The sequence below is a fragment of the Rhipicephalus microplus genome, chromosome 3 (assembly GCF_043290135.1).
Source record: "Rhipicephalus microplus isolate Deutch F79 chromosome 3, USDA_Rmic, whole genome shotgun sequence".
NCBI classification, from domain to species: Eukaryota; Metazoa; Arthropoda; class Arachnida; order Ixodida; family Ixodidae; genus Rhipicephalus; species Rhipicephalus microplus.
Window position 1 is genome coordinate 30735062 of NC_134702.1, and position 18209 is coordinate 30753270.

Genomic DNA, 18209 nt, shown 5'->3' on the forward strand with positions numbered 1-18209 from the left:
GAGGCGTCTGTCACGGGCTGCCGACAGGCTCATGACGGCAGGCACGCCGGGTCACGTGATCGGCGCCTTGCACGAGTGCTAGTTGCCTCTTCGAAACTGTCGCGAGCCACAAGCGCGTGCGAACGCCTCTCCTTCTTCAACAAGCGACAAACGCCACCGCGATTAGACTCCCAAAGTTTGCTTGGAACTCGGCAACGTCGCTTCAAACACGGGAACGAGCCGAAAAGTGGGCTCCGGACCGTTACCGCAGTCGACGGGAAGCCAGGTGTGCGCAAATTTCTTTTAGTCGCATCAAATCACCTTGATGAACGAAGTGCGAAGAAAGATTCTGCAGGCTGCAGGCTGTAGGCTGGGGGTGTGACGTTGGGAGAATCTTCGCGACGAGTTCCAAGTGGCTGTTGAGTCAGGTCAGGTTGTCGTCAGTGAGCCAAAGGCGTTATAACGTTGTCACCGCTGGTGGGGCCTACCACGCCGGTCCCAAAACGTCGTCGACGACCAACGACGCCGGTCGCGGAGCCGGGCCAGAAGCTCGCTACATCGGCGTCCGTGCCGGCGGAATCGCACTCGCGACACACAGAGGGGGGAGGGTGTTGAGGGGGGCGCCAGAGAGAGAGACAGAGAAGAGGGGAGAGTCGGGTGGAGAAACACGCACTCGCGTCTAACCAACACGCGGAGTCGAGGAGCTCGGGCTTTGGCAGCGAGACGACGGACGATGAAAGTTCCCGAATGTTAAGCCTCTCCTCTCTGTGAATAGGGAAGCAAGAAATATAAAGGGGAGAGGAGTGCGGGATACCCTTTCCTAACTACACCGAGCGAACACTCAGAATAGGAGTGAAAAAAAAAAAACGAAACGGCAGGACGTAAAAAAAAGGGGGGAAGGGGAGTGGTTATGCAAGAAAAAAAAAAGAATCATTAAAAAAATTCAGAGCAGACGCAAGAAAGAGAGAAGGGATAGAAGGTGGAAGGCAGCGGAAGAGACCGTTTCCAACGCCAACCCTTTCCTCTCGAGTCCTTCCTTCTCTCTCTCCCGAGTTCCCTGATCCTTCTCTCCCAAATGGGAGGCTCCTTTCCCCTACGCTTACCTCTTGCCTCCCCTAATTTCACCCCACCCTTCCGCGCTCACTTGTTTGTACCTCTAGTTCCTTTCTTCGTTTTGATGCTGTTTCGTTTCTTTGCTATTATTAGTTATTCTTCTCAGCTCCCCTTCTCGTTCCCCACGGCTTCTTGTGATTTCATTTCGCCCTGCTCTCACTGCCACACCCATTTTTTTTTTCTTCGCTGTCATTTCTTCGTCCTTCGATTTCAGATTTGGGTGGTAGAGTTAACGCGGTCGTGTCGTGTCTCTACATCCATCTCGAGTAGTCTCTTCCTCGCTCGCTTCGGTATATAGTCGTATCGAAAGGCGAGAGCTAACCAGCCTCCGGTCATAACTGCATACCCAGAACTCGGAACTAAATGTCGGTTACCCGCGAGAAAACGAGAGGGCCACTAAAGAGATGGTCGGCGATGCGAGAGCTGTACTCATGCAGGAGGAGAATATGGTGCTATGTTCCTCAGTCACCGCATGAGAATGACTCAGAGCAAGCGCGTAATAGACCGCACAAGTACCGAAATTTGACTGAACAATTGTAATTGTCCGAGCTGAACGTCCCAAAAATCACGATATGATTATGAGAGGCACCGTACTTGAGGTATAAGGAAATATCAACTAGCGGGTGTCTCCATCTCCACGTCTACATCGAAAATGCGTCAGTCGCGTTCGTGATTCGACCCCGAGACCTGTGGGTCATCAGTCGAGCAACATGACCACCAGACCACCCCGGCGGATAATTAAAAAGAAACAAAAAAAAAAACGACTGATCAGTGCAGCTCCTACCTTCCTGGCGTAAGTCAAGTATCGCTGGATGCCGAGGCTCGAGGGATGTCCACGAATGCACAGAGCCCGAAACATTTCTACGGGGTCGTTCTCTCATGATTCGCTCAAATAGTCGTGGCGCCAGGTGTTTACCGAGTCACAGTATAGATAAATGACCTCAAGCTCTCGACGCAGAAACCGTACACTTGCTGAAATTCTGACGACGAATAACACCATGCACAACAGCGTAATCGCTTTATATAAAACGATTTTGATCACAGGCGCGTCCGCGGTATGTCATGTCTCTCGAACTCATCATCACAGCTGTGAAAAACGTGCAAGCTCGTGCTCGGTAAATCTGTCAAACAATACCCGTTCGCCTTTGGCTGTTGCCGCGGAAGCGACTATCTTGTCGTGATAGTAATCGTCAATGTTAATTGCGAGCGCTCAAAAGTTGGCCAAGAAAAAAACAGCACAGCAACTTGAGCTCATGTAAGAAAAGTATTGAAGTTAAGGACCATGAAGCCTTTCAAGATAAAGTTAAAGTTTACAATTAAACAAAACAAAAAGGAAGAAATCGATAACGTTACAGAACTTAAACAAGTACATGTATATTTAATATGTGTATTCACCTGCAGTCTGATTGTACCAAGCTCAATCACGTTCATCGGTCATATTGTGAAATTCGTTCAGAAAACTTGTCATGAAGAGATGTTTAAGGCGAGATTTCCCTCTTGCATGAGCACGATAACGAGCCAATCCAGTGCTTTTAAAACATGTCTTTGATCACTCAAGTTGTATGTCACTCATATATGCGCGTTCTGTCGCTTCATTTTTTTTTTGGCCTCTTTGTTCTCGCAACAGACGTCTCTCGTTTCTCAACTGTTTTCATCCCTTCACCATTTCGGCTCTTTTCCGACATTTATGAGAGTTCTTTACGACGAGGCTGGCAAAACGTCATTTAAAAAGGCGGGCTGCCGGATTATTACGCAGTGCCCTTGAATATTTCCTGTGAAAAGGTGTTGAAAGCTATACGAGCGCGGAATTGTGATTCGGAACTTGTCAAGAGTGTTAATGTGTGCATTGAGTATCGGCGGAAACGAGGCTTGTTTGTCACGTCGAACACGCTGCCACGCAGCCCTCTGTATATGTCCGGGCACTGACAGCCGAGCAGCTGTTCCATAAAGATTCGCGATTTGCAAGTTTAGGTATACGAGTTTATAAATTCCCGCTTCTTTATTGTCCGTTGTAAACTTGCACGCGATTTCTTTTTGCAGTCGTTCCTTCGCTATAGCTCTCTACCATATGCGTGAGAGCAACAGACGTTGTAAAATCCGTTGATTAAACAATACGCATGCCTTGCAGGCAAAAAACGTACACATAAACGCAAGCCCGCATGAAGGCAGACACACACACACATGCACACATACGCACACATGCATATACACACAAGCAATCAACCTCGCGCACAAACGCACACACAATACACGTACACACATATATACTGGCCTGGGCGCACATACATGCACACACATATTCATATAAACACTCATGCGCAAACGCACACACACTCCCGCACACGCATATACACATACGCGCATATGTGCGCACATACATATGTACGTGCCCATACGTGCACACAGACATAGACACGCGCGCACGCACACACACACGTGTGCGTACACGCACACACATCTACACACGTGTGAGTATGCAGATACATACACACATGCACACTACACGCATATACGCACACGTGCACATAAATACATGCACACACATAACCACATGCAAACACACACACGCACGCACGCACATTTGTCTATTCGCACCAGTGCGCAAAAAAAAAAAAAACGAAGACACGAGTGAAGCTGGTTTTTTCTCACAACATTTGTTACTGCAGTGAAGCTAGCTTTGAATGACGGTCGCTTTTTGACGAGCTGAGCCCACATTAAAGAATATATGCAGAAGACGCCTGTTATAGTACTTTGTAAAATGTTATTAGTACAAACTTTGTGCACATGTATATTCACACGCATGCATGAAGACACACACGCACTCACACAACACACGCACACACACACACACACACACACACACACACACACACACACACACACACACACACACACACACACACACACACACACACACACAATCTGCGCGCAAACCTGGCAATTACGAAATTGCCGCAGTTTTACGCCATATGTACTGAAAGTTACTTTTGACGTTTCTTTGGAACTGCCAGGTCATATCTTTTGTTTCGTGATAGGCATGCATGCAGTGCTACTTCCATGCCTTTAACTAGGACAACGGGGAGTGTCCCGTTTGTATATTTTGTTCCTTGGCCATTGGTGCAAAATTAGCGCAGTGTGCCCTGAGTAACAAATGCGGAGCCCACTAAGATAATGTTTTCGAGTGCTTCACAGGAGCCACATTTAATGCGCATGATCGCCAAGGTAAGTCGACGAGCATTAATACGAATCACCGAAAATCATCTAAGCTCGGCGATACAAAACGAGCTTCATCAACGACGCAACGTATACGTTTACGAACGCTCAAGCTTGACGAGCGCGATTTTTTAGAGCGCAGGCAACACCCACTGTGTATACATAACGGTTGCGCGAACAAACTTCCTGTCGGGCAACTGAGCTAAAACTACGTGCGATGAGTACATTGTCTGGGCGAACCACTCCTGTTTGTCGGATATCTAATACATAGCAATCACACAGTTATCGCTTTGTGCTATTCATTCCGTTTTCGCCGGAAACGAGAGAAAAAAAACATAGGTGTCCTTGAACAAGGTGTTCTCTCGAGTATACCTTTTTCCCTGGTCATGATTGTTATCCGGGCCTCGATCTCGTATGTACAGCTAGATAGACAATGACAATTCGCGAATGAATCTTTTTTTTTTTTTTACGCTTCCGAGGATGGCATTGAGTTAGAGCAGAGCTGCAAGCAAAAAAAGAGGCTTTCCCACCGATAGGAAAACTGAAAGTAAACCACTCCTTTTCCGCGTCCTTGCAGCAACACGGAAGAAAACGAGGTCTGATAAGTTCGCTAACATGATAAAGGCAACTTATGTTTAAAGTAATATAGCTAGTCATTAAGAACCCGCTCTTCTGATAGTCTTATTCCCGCCAGCGAGAATTCATGATTGCCTATATTGAACACGCTCATTGTATAGCCGTGCGACATCTTTCCCTTTTCTTCTTTCTTTCTTCCTTTCTTTCTCTTTCTTTCTTTCTTTCTTTCTTTCTTTCTTTCTTTCCTTCTTTCTTTCTCTCTCTCTCTTTCTTTCTTTCCTTCCTTCTTTCTTTCTTTCTTTCTTTCCTTCTTTTCTTCTTTCCGTCTTTCCTTCTTTCTCTGCCCGTGGGAGAGGAGGCCGGATAATGAAATTATTAGGTGCATGCAATGCATGGTAGCCAAGACTCCCTTTGAATATCACAGAGTCTTTAAGGTTTGAATATCACAGAGTCTTTTAAGTCTTTAAGGGTGTCCTCATGCCCGCCGTGCGCACGGTGAGCGATTCGGTACCCGCAAACACAGCTTTCATAGTATACGCTACCCCAAACTAAAAGACCGCAAGACCTCTGCTCATGACAATGACACCGGTTCTGATTGGTATCCCTTTGTCAAACCGCTCACCCGCAGATGACTTGATTGTTCTGACCACGCGTTACTGTATTTATTGCGGTCTATACAGCATTCCAATTATCTCTTTCCTGCTTTATTTCGCAAGCGCTGAATTCCCTAATTCTATTATAAAATGATGGCTACATTACATAACAATATATGGAGTTTAACGTCACAAAACCAAGATATGATATTAAGAGACGTCATAGGGGAGGGCTCCGGGAATTTGGACCATCTGGTGTTCATTAAAGTGCACCGACGTCGCACACTACACGGGCCTCTACTATTTCGCCTACAACGATATTCGACAAACCCGCATGGTATCGTTCCCGCGACCTTTGGGTCAGCAGCCGAGTACCCTAACCACTACACAACCATGGACAGTAAAGAATCCTGCTATATCAATCTCTGTTCGGCTGTTCTTCACCAGTTCTAAACATGTCATTGCTTATCCAAACAGCAAGATATGTGAAAACATGCTTTTTTGATCCGATGGCCTGTGAATGTTGCAGATACATGCCTGCGCGACTTTACGGGCATTTTACTCCATTAAGGGTTTGTCGGATATCTAATCGGCGTTGCAGGCAGAGCTAGCAGCGTTAACATGTCAATGACAGGAACGCGTTCGCCGGGGCCGGCGCCCGCTTTCGGTGGTAGTTGCTCGAGCAGCACTTTTGGTTCGACTGCGACGTCGGACCAAGGCGGACCAAGGCGCAATGCAGTAGCACGCTGTTCACCGGCTGGCGTCATGCAAGCAGACGGAACGCACTCAAAACGAAGTGAAGGGGAAACGAAATTTAGGCGACCCGGGTCTCAGACGCCGGGTAAAACATACCGTGTGCCACTTCTAGTAAAAAAGGGAGATATGCGCGCGACAGCAAGACAGATGACAAACGTGGAGAGGGGGCAAGCTCCCCTGCATGTCAACTTGGTGCCATGGCGTCGCATTCGTGACAACGTTTCCCAGCTTTCAGAGAAGCGTAGCAGTGAAAGCGCCGGCATTTTTCGAGAGGCGGAGTGGTGACGTTGATGGGGAAAGGAGGCACTGAGGACAAGATGTTCAGAAATGCGAGCGATTAAGAAGAAGAAGAAGAAGAAGAAGAAGAAGAAGAAGAAGAAGAAGAAGAAGAAGAAGAAGAAGAAGAAGAAGAAGACGAAGAAGAAGACGAAGAAGAAGAAGAATAAGAAGAAAACGAAGGAGGAGACTGGAGAGTTGAGTGGCAGCTAAGTCAACCCTTGCATACCACGACGAAATATTGCGGTTTGCTTTTTGAACGGTCCGGCGTTCATGGAACTTGCGCACCACAGGCCTGGATTAATGCGAGGGTAGTGTGTGAATGATGACGAAGAAGAAAAGAACACACAAGGAACAAAATGTCAAAAGAGTCTCGCTGTTTCCCGCTCAAAGCATTCGTACTAATATCTCACTTTTCTTTTTGTTTCTACAGTCTCCCCTTTCTCCATCATTTGGAGAAGGTCGGTGACCCGATTCTGAGTGAGGCGCAATTAAGGGCGCGTCACTGGGGCCTTATGCATGGCGTGCGGATATTTCAGGTCCGAAGCGAACGACAAGACCAACGCGTCAAGAGAACTCCAAGGCGTATCCATTATTACATGCCACAAAACAAGATCTGCAGCAATTAAATAGGGCACGGCACGTTCCGTACAGTGTATATGTTTCTCAAATGGTCGTTAAGAAGACAACTACCAAGCCCTCACTCATCTGGCAGATTATGTTATTCAAGGAGCGTATACATACACGAAGAAGAAAGACCTGAAGCCGTGTACACGTCAAAGCCCATACTGTATAGACTTGTACCTAAAAACGAGTGTAAGTCAGTCCCTATGCTAGAAATATGCCAACGGAAATATAATTTATTGACGAAACGCATTTTAAATGCTCTCAATTACCAAGTAAAAAAAAAAAGACCTCGATTTTACAGCGAAATCTGTATACGTATGTGGCCAGTCGAAACGAAAAACCATTCGCCTCGACAAACAATAATGGTCTCCATTGACTGCGCCATCAGTCACGTCACACCCAAGCGCATGCGCCCTTCGGAGCACCATCAGTGACGTCATTCACCTCTTCGAAGCCATGCCGCAGAGCTCGCACGCAGCAGTTTCAACTTGCAACATTCACGCGCGGAGAAGGAACGTATCGTATAAGAACGCCCAAACAGCAGAAAACTTTCCAAAGAACAGCGCCGAAAAGTGAATCGAAGGGGGGGAAGGGGGTGCCTGCTTAACGCGGCAGTTTGAGCATAATACTGCAGGAAAAGGTTGCGCAGCAAAGTTGACGATGAAAAACTGGACTGGCACACATGGCCAGTACAGTTTTTCGTCCTCAACTTTGCGGCGCAGCCTTTTCCTGCATTGATTGATTGATTGATTGATATGTGGGGTTTAACGTCCCAAAACCACTATATGATTATGAGAGACGCCGTAGTGGAAGGGCTCCGGAAATTTAGACCATGCATGGTGTTCTTTAACGTGCACCCAAATCTGAGCACACGAGCCTACAAAATTTCCGCCTCCATCGGAAATTCAGCCGCCGCAGCCGGAATTCGAACCCGTGCCCTGCGGGTCAGCAGCCGAGTACCTTAGCCACTAGACCACCGCGGCGGGGCGCCTTTTCCTGCAGTATGTTCCAACTAGCCCCCCCCCCCCCCCCCAAGCTTTTCTAAGCAGAATAGCAGGCCCGGGTGGTGAAGCGCAATCATCAAATGGACACCGAGGATCCAGTAGCCTTGCGAGCCAAACGCAAGCGAAAACGGCCAGCCGAGGAAGCGGCGTTGCAGGCAGAGCTAGCAGCGTTAACATGTCAATGCCAGGAACGCGTTCGCCGGGGCCCGCTTTTGGCGGCAGTTGCTCGAGCAGCACTTTTGGTTCGACTGCGACGTCATGCAACGGCCTGTGGCGGCACGTTTTCGCTTCTCTGGCCGTCTGTGCGGAGTGCAGGTGATTTTTATTCTTGAATCATGCACTCATAACATGGCATTGAGGCAACTCAGACAATGTGAATCGTTATAATTTCCTGTTCGCAGGCCCTTCGTTACAAAATTGCCTCAGCACTGATGGAACAAACGCTACTAAACGTTGAACGTGCTGACGTCAATAACGCAAGCCCTTTGGGTGCCAGATTCGGAAAGCATGTTTCTTCAATACGTAACAGAGATTCGTTTTTTTTTTTTATTCGTCAGTGTGTTCCTGCGACTCAACTAAGATTCAGAAAGAACGTTTACCAGCCCCGTCTTGCCGCGTGCACCGAATACACGCACGACGAGGGTGGATGTATCGCACAAGACCGGAACCAAATCGTCGGCTAGTCTATAGACTGTATACACACACGGTAGCGGAAAAGCGGAGAGAGAGGCGCCGCCGAAGATGTGATTGAACATTTGCGTTCAAAGCGCTACTCGATTGTACCGCCTTCGAACCAGGCCGAAAAGAAATTATATTCCAGCACCGGGCAAACACGGCGCAGAGCTCGTCTCTATTTTTCTTTAGCGCCACCGCTTCCGTACCGACAGAGACGTCGCCTCTCATCTCGCCGTTTCTTTTTGAACGAAACGAATTTTCTCGGTCGAGTAAACGTTCCAGAGAAGCAGGTTGCGCTCATGCTCCGTCTCGCGGACTCTTGATGAAATGTACGAGACTCGGAAGCGCCGTAGCTGACCTGCCGGCCAATCTGCGGCACGGCCGTAAATGCATGGTACTGTTCCTGGCCGGCCGAAACTTTGCTGTCAGTCGGGTGTTTCTTGCTGGCCCGTCTTTGCCCCGCGCCGCAGACAATGTGCGCCAGAACATGGCTTTCTGCCGAAGCCGCTGGCTTTTCGATCATCGTTAAAACGGTGAGACAGAAAAGGAGAGAGGCGGGATGCGCTTCTCGGCTATGTATGCTGACTGGAGAAATGGAATAAAAAAAAAAGAAAATCGCAAACAAAACGCGCAGAAAATGCTCCCTGCCCGGAAGTTTGAGTTTCCTCGCGGCAGACTGCTTGTACACTTCGGTCAAGTTTTCCGTCGGTGCACGGCAGCTAGCTGGGGCTGCACAGAGGCGGCGATATTTGAACTGCTTAAATAAGCTCGCGTCGACGTCTCCTTTTATCGAGTGTCAATAAAGGCGGAGAAAAAAGCAATGAAAATAAGTAGCGCGAGCAGTGTAAAGCTTGGGTAGTGTTCCTGCGTAATGCGTTGCTACCTTTCGTACTGCGCAGTAACATAAAGGGGCTCCTAAAGGCAACAATGCACAGATTTCCTTTTACCGCGCGTGGCGCTTCTCACAGGTCACGCTGAAGCGGCAACTCGGCGTTCGCAGCAAATGTCGGCATTCCACGTAACGTTGGCCGTTGGCACACGTCGTCCATAGCCGAAAGACAAGGTAAACACAAGTAGACCCGTGCTCTAATAGAAAAAAAAAAGCTACACTCAGGTTGTTCGTAGTGGAAAATTTCAGCAAATATTGATTCTGAGTCGAATTATTGAAAAGAATCGGCAAATGAAGGAAAAACTCCTCAACCCTCCTCAAGCGTCACACGAGGGTGACGTGACCGAAGTAGTCGAGGATTTCAGCATGATAACTTTAGGTGGTGGAGTCGTATGAAACGTCGCAGAACCAGGAGAAGAGTGCTCGTCAGCTGTTGGCAGAAAAGGAGAGGAATGAGGTACATACATGCATGTGGATGGGCAAATACGGGAATTAAAACAGAAAATAATTACATGCTTGATGTCGAAGACACATGCCGCACGCTGTTCGTGCTTCTTACTAATGCATCGATGATGGTGACACACGAAATCACCTATTCATGCATTCAAGAACCAATAGGGTTCAAAAGTATGACTAACCAATCTAAGTTTTTTTACGGGTTGAACACGCGCGCACGCACACAAACACGCACAGGTACACCAGACCGTGCACGCGTTTCTAGAAAGGATTAACAGCCGCTGTGAACAAGGAAACACCAGTGCTACTCTAAGGTGTACATATTAATGAGGCCTTTGATTGTTCTTTAGGTGTTTATCGCTTAGGGACCAATAAAGCGTTATTCTAACCAATCCAGACCTGGAACTCATCTCACAATGGTAAATAATATAATTACAGCAAGGTTACCTGTATCTTTAAACAAAATTGCCACATAACAAAGACTGCTCAAGATTTGTATTCGCCAAGCCAACCAGCTGAATACAACATACACGGAAAGAAAATCAAAGACATCGCGCATATTATATGAAGCCCTTGACCCATGGACTTGCCGATAGTTATAGCGCGAGAACAAAACGACGACACAGAAACGAGAAGGACACGAAAGACACGAGCGCTACTTCCAACTGAGTTTATTGCGCAGAGCACGAAAATATATAGAGGAGACAGTAACCACGTGATAAAACCATATCGCACAAAGAGCAGAACATGAGTAAGAGAAAAACGAAAACAAACAATACAAAAACAAAAGCACTGAAAAACGGCAAAGAAAAATCTATAAGAAAACGAAACAGAAAGGTAAAGATAATATAACTACCTGCCCGCACCGAAACATTCGAGGAAACTGAGTTCCTTCTCGGACAGAGCCACGGAGGGCTTGCTAATACAGGGCACCTGTTCGCGTGCCAGCGCTCGTGTCTTTCGTGTCCTTCTTGTCTCTGTGTCGTCGTTTTGTTCTCGCGCTATAACTATCGTCATGCCATACCAACTAGCCCAAGCTGCGCCACACTTCTAAGTTACATGGGCTTGCGCTACGAGAGTTGTCACTGAGAGAGGAGGCAAAGTACACTTAGTTTGCTACCCTTAAGAGACTGACTAACCGTACAAATGCATAGCAAGTTATAAGCAGGTTAAGCGAAAAAGAAAAAAAAATGCCGCCATATCCACGAAGTGAATGATGATGAGTGGGCGAAGCTCCGGAGGTAAACCTGGTAAACCATGAATCCTCCGTACATTTTGCCCACTCGATTTTGTTGCAACGCTCCCCCTAGCGTACGTCGCCGCACTATATCGAACGATGACACGCGCCATATGTGGCATCATTCCTATTTTATAACACTTCGCATCTTTCATAATCAACTACACGTACCGCCGTCTAGTTTATAACATCTTGCATCTGTTGGACGGACGGACGGACGGAAGGACGGACGGACGGATGGACGGATGGATATGGCTGTACCCTTTAGATCGGGCGGTGGCTAGCGTAATACTTAGAACTGAACGAGAGGTGGCTACATACAGGGGACGCACAGCCCACGCCTTAAGGAGCTTCGCTCCTAAAAAAGGAACAACATTAACTGCGCAGGGGTTGGAAGACGCATTTCGTGACCTTTGAACGCATCTGATGGCAGCCCACGGGGAGAAATCCCGGTTTCAAGCGAGTCCGCGGTCTACGCGAACTTCTCGCGCCGCGTCGAAGATGCAGGGGCCCACGGGCTCCGGTTCGCCAGCAGCCGTCCGTGCCTGAGAAATCGCGCGCTCATCCATCAAAGCCGTGCGCTTTCTCATTTTCGGCTCAGAAGTTGCGCACGTTTCCGCCCGGCAGCAGCCTTGGGAGTGAAAAGAGAAAGGTGCATGCGTCCGCAGCCCGATCTCACGTGAACATTCGCTGCAGCAGCAAGTGGACAGCCCGTACAAAGAGAGCTAGCTTTCTTTCCACTTGAATCGTCGACGCATTTATTGTACGTGCGCGCACGTTTTCATGCGTTTGACTTTCCACTCCATAGCCATTTTGACGCTTACATATACATATTTCGGAACGAAGTGCTCGCGCTGCCGCCCCGTAGATTTAGATTTAGTCTCTGCATTCGAACGCTTGATGGCGTTGTCACGTAATAATGATGGATTTGCGAACGCCGACCAAGGTTCCTGCGGCACAACGGCAGCTGTCTCGAATACAGGGGGACTGGCTTTCTTCCAAGGATGATTTTACTGAGAAAACGGGGAGGGAAAAGTGCTTGCAGTTAACATGATGCTTGTGTTTCCTCCTGTCTACCTAAAGAAATTATTAAACGATGTATGAGAAGAAGAGAAATTGGCGGAAGAGGAAATAGATGGAAAACTATATATTTGTAAAAACCTGTTCTGGTCTGTTCTGTCCTCTTCTAACTGTTTTGCTGTGGAGATGTTGAGGTCTATATGGCCTCGGCTACTCCATACCACGATGTTCTGCAGCGAAAAAAAAAGGAATAATATTGAACGGTACCCAAAAATAAACAATCCAGAAAAAAAAAACATAATAGCACACTGAAACCAGTTCAAATATCATGCCAATACACAGTTTTCTCACCGCAGTTCGCACAGTCATAAACTGCTTACTACGCTCACCTTTTCTACTGTCAGTATGTGCACAAACACATTTCATATATATCCATCCCTGGCTGTCTATCACAGGCGCTTTTTAAAAACTGTGTGCATGTTGTAAAAACCTTGTTTGTAAAAACCATGTTCAACAGAATAGACTGTTGTGCTAGTTGATAGTTCGTTGCTGCTAGACTTAGAGGGTATAATAGAACATTTGGTGCACAAGTACTGGGAGCTTTGTCCGCTAGAGCATTGATCTTTGTTTTCCCGTCACTCTATAGTTTCCTGTACCTCCTGGGTCCCTCAATTCTGTGTACGGGTAGCAATCCAGATAAAATGTATACAAGTTCACTTCCCACCCTTTATTCTACCCTCACATCGTTAGAAAATTCCGAAAACCAACTTCAAGCCTTTTTTTTTTGGGGGGGGGGGGGGGGGGGTCACCAGACACCGTCACAGGGTACGTCGTGTCGATTGCTCATTACGAATACCGAAGCGATGGATCAGGGTTGATGAAAGGGATATTGTTGCTGCTGTGGGAATTCTCGACGAAATGTCCATCGTTCAGTCATGCTTCGTATTGAAGGAAACCTGTTTCTCTCTAGATCACGTCCTCGAAGGTACACACTTTTTTTTTCTCGAGGGAATAGCGACACGAAAATGAACGAGTTGCTCAGACGAAGAGAGAGAGAAAGAGAGAGAATAAGTATGAAAGAAAGGCAGGGGGGTTAACCATGTCTGAGCCTGCTAGGCTACCTTCCACTGGGGAAGGGGGTGAAACGAATGTGGTCAAGGCAAGGGACGAAAGAAAAGAAAGAAAGAAAGAAAGAAAGAAAGAAAGAAAGAAAGAAAGAAAGAAAGAAAGAAAGAAAGAAAGAAAGAAAGAAAGAAAGAAAGAAAGAAAGAAAGAAAGAAAGAAAGAAAGAAAGAAAGAAAGAAAGAACACGAGAAAACAGTGCTGGGAAAATGTAGCCGAGTGCGGTAACACCAAAGTGATCGCATTTTGGCGCGAGCTGCCACGTATATTACAGCGCATTTTCGGCGACCCAAAAACAAGCAGAAACTCCCCGGCGGCACTCGAAAGAAGGCGCGAACTAAGAAAACTTTGAGCCGCTGCAAACGAGTGTAAGGAGAAGACGGGAAAAAAAAATCTATGAGGTTGAAAGACGCGATACAGTATGCACGCGAGGCGACGTGTCGGCTGGCCCCGTAGACTGAGAAATAGTAAAGAAAAAGCAGAAAATGAGGCTATAGAATGGCAACTGACGCTGCTTCTTGCGGCAAGGGAAGGCGGTCTCCGAAACATCGTCCACTTTGATCGGACACGTCGACGATCGAGCGGCGTCGGGAGAACGCGCTGCGGCACCCAAAGTAAGCAGCCGCCGTCTTGGCGGCATGAAGGCGCAAGTCTTACGGCATAAAAGACACCACGACGACGTGAAAAGGGGGGTGGCAGCAGAGGGAGTTCGGAAGCCATCAACGCGGAGACTTTCAGCTTCTTTTACGCGAATTCTTCTCTTTACCGAAGAGAGCAGTGGCTGCTGACCCCCCCCCCCCCCCCCCCCCGCTTTTCCCATCGTTGCAGCTAACCCCCAACACGTCGTCCTTTGAGAAGACGTCAAGGCACCCCCCGCCGATACTTCGAGTGTTGCCGCAGCCTTCGAAAACGCACCGCGGCGGCGTCGGGAAGTCATGCGTCCGTCCCGAGCCGCCGTTGCGGCGCGGCAGAACGTGCAGTCAAGGCCTTTTCAATGTGACACGATGCGCTGACAAACACAAACCGCGTCAGTGCTTACTTGCTCCCGCGTCGATGTGCATAGACGGGCGGCGCAAGCCACAGAAGCGGCCACTATTCAATAGGCACGGATTTTTTCTCTTCCACAGCTCTTCCGAGTCTTCTTCTTCTCATTCCTCACCTGCGGCGTATCTTTTTCCTCCCCGATTCCGGCTGCATACAAACCACGTTCCTGATGAGCGGGCACTTCTTTCTCCACTTTCCACGTTCGAGTCACCGTGTCGTGTCGTGTTCGCTGTTTCGTGTCGATGATGTGACGACGATGCGAAAGTACAAAGCGGCGAAAACAAAAAATCGGGAGGGCCGACGTCGGATGTCAGCCGGCACCGCGGGAGTGCGGTGTGTTTGCATGCGAGCCGGAACCTTGGACCGTCCGGTTTGAATGACGTCGGCAGCACTGGGCACTCTCAGTGGGTAGATAACGTGACCGAATGTTTTTGATCTGTTTGAGTTGAGGTAAACGGGAAAAACAGTGGCCGCTTTCTTGAACATCGATTCTGGCGTAAAGCTCAAGCTAAACGGCCAATGCAAACACAGAAACCAGATATTTAAGTAAAGGTCTGTTAGTGAAGTTTTATATAGCGACGTTCTTCTTCTGTTTTTTTCTAGTTTTTCTGGAAAAGAAACAAGCAGCATTTTTCTCCCGAGTTATAGTTCACAAAAGTGCCAATACAGCTTATATTACAATTGATTGCACTACAGAACATCGGCATTCAAATGCCGATGACAGTAGTCATATCGCACTACAGATTTCATACTTCTATAAATATATAAGTTCAGTGGCGTGTGCCGGGTAGCGCGAAATAGATCAGCAGGGGCACTCCGTGCGAAACCTTGTGAATCATATATGTGATGTTTCGTAAAATGGTTATCTTAAAGATCAATCAGTGTTATGTTATTAGTCATAACCCTCACGGCTGTCCATGACACCAATCTCGTTAATCTTGCGCGGTCAGCACCCTTCCTAAACACCCTTCCCGTCCACCTCTGCAAACTGCTAGAACTATTCTATAGCTTCTTTGGTTTACCGCTGTCAACTACTTATAGCTAAACCATCTGGCACAAATTTCGACGTAAAGCGGCAGGCTGTTCGCTAGACGATCCCTATTATAATATTTCAAAAATAACTAAACTCTTTGGTAAGCAATCAATGAATATAGGAAACAAGCAGAAATATATGTTTTATGACTGTTAAGCAAGCATCAGCTTTGTTTTTCTACCTTATGTATTGGCTGCTGTCTATTTGCATTCGACTTCGAATCGTATGCTGCTAAAAGCAAGTGCCGCTGACAAAAACTGCATATCTCAGAATGCAGTGTTCGAGACGCATAACTACTTGCAGGGACGCACTGCCGTGTCACGAACAACAATCCAGAGATATGCGTGCACGGTGTAGCGAAACGAAATACGATGCCAGCCCGTTTCTAGACAGGCGACTGTCGACTTGGTCCCTTTCTGGAAGGGACGTGTAGCACGATTCGTTTCCAGCGATGCGCACACACCATCCGCCACCCCTTTGGTGGCCACATTTCGCGACCCTATCACGCTGACAATTCATTCATCTTCACCGAGAGAGGACCGCTGCGTAGCATACGTGACAGCAGGAACGGGATGCTTGCAGCTACAGGGCCAGGAAGGATACACCACAGAAGGGCAACGCCTGGTGCCGTTCCCCACGCGCTCGCTTGCGGAACGACGCCGCAGCCGGGCATTGTAACCCTTTTGTGTGACCCGTGACCACATCGCAGACGCGTTCGTTCCCTCTCTTCCTTCCGCCGCGGTCTCAGATGTGAGCTACGATCGCGGCGCCCAAAAGTAACCGCGTTTCCAGACAGCCCCACGGACACAGAGGAGTCCGCGCCGCGCTCTAAACATAGCCACCACCCAAGAAGAAAAGGGCCTGCTCAGTCGTCGAGACGGCGGTGATAACGGGGTCGAGAGGGGTGTCGGACCTCCGGCCGAAGAGGGCCAGCATTTGCAACGGAACTGCGCGAAGGGACACGACAACGGTAACGGCGACGCGCCACCGCACAACGGGAGGGAACCGTGGCGTTGTGCGGGGAACAGAGCAGGACGCGGAGCAGGCAAACACAAGGGCTCCGGGCGGCCGCAAAGAGTGTACTAATAGGGTTGCGGCGGGCGGCGCTGGGGCTCTCTGATAGCTCGGTCCGTGACCGTTCCGTGCTCTTCCATTTGTTGAGTCCTATTCCGAGTGACCAACGTTTCTTCCCCCTCTGGGACTTTGTACGACTTGCTTATTATTAGGACCCTAATTGCGACACTAATAACTCAGTATTATGTGAAAACAGGCAAAATTTCAAGTATTGTAACTTCAAGTCAAAGCATCGTTGCATGTTTTCAAGGCGAAAACCTTGGATGCCTCATCAGACGCAAAAAAAAAAGGGGGGGGGGGCCATCAGTGGCGACAACACGAAACATGTAAGAAAAAATTATCAAACGATTATGTCACTCGATGACATCAACATGACGTCACAGGTTGGTGAAACTTGTGACGTCCCATGCATGATCGTTTCATCGCACGGCATCGTCACTTCATCAAAGGTTGGCCGATAACGGATATATGGGGTTTAACGTCCTAAAACAACCATACGATTATGAGAGAAGCCGTATAGTGGAGGGCTCCAAAAATTTGGACCACATGGGGTTCTTTAACTTGCACCCGTATCTGAGCACATGGGCACACACCGTTTTCGCCTCCATCGAAAATGCAGCCGTCACAGCCGGGATTTGATCCCGCGACCTGCGGGCCAGCAGCCGAGTACCTTAGCCACTAGACTACCGTGGCGGGGCTGGCTGATGACGGAATCTGTGCAAAACTACGTGAAGTACAGCAGGCTTATAATGCCTTCAACCCCCGAGGCAGTGCCAAATCCCGTCAGATGCAGAAAGTGTTCCAAGATGGCGAAGGAATATGAACACATCGACTTAAATTCATCTCATGTGAATGTTTCATCTCATGTGAATTCATCTCATGTGAATTCATCTCATGTGAATTCATCTCATGTGAATGTTAAATTCAGCTCATGTGAATGTTTAGGTTCTTTTGTTTCCTGCAACTAGAAGACGCGTGTGATTTCGGGGTCCCGTAAGTTCATAAGATCGAACAGGACGTTCAAATCTGTACGTTGCGGAAGCCATTTGCGGACACAAGTGTATCATGCACACGTGGTGGGTGCTTCAAGCGCTCAGATCTTAGCGCCGAATAAACTGCTTCCGCCCTGTCCGCTCCGCTTATGATGAAACGGTGGCCTCAATACGAGATGCGGTTGGTCAGTGCACCCCGTATCTTCTAAGTGCATCGCTATTTGAATTTTAAAACATGCGCGGCCAAAGAAAAGGAACCTTCGCTGTACGGGAACCCATATTTTTGTTCCATTTTGTTTAACCCTTCATCATTGACCGCGGCGACTGCCGTTATCACCAGCATCTCAGCGATGGATAAGAAAGAAGGAAATCATTTTCGTTTCCTACCCCCCCCCCTTTTTTTTTTATAACAGCGGCTCCGCCCTGGTCACGCAAGTAAGTGATGGCACGGCCAGACGTATACAGGCAAATGAGTACGCGAAAAACGAACGGTTTGACCGAGTATAGATGTTGGCGGTATACGCGCTTTC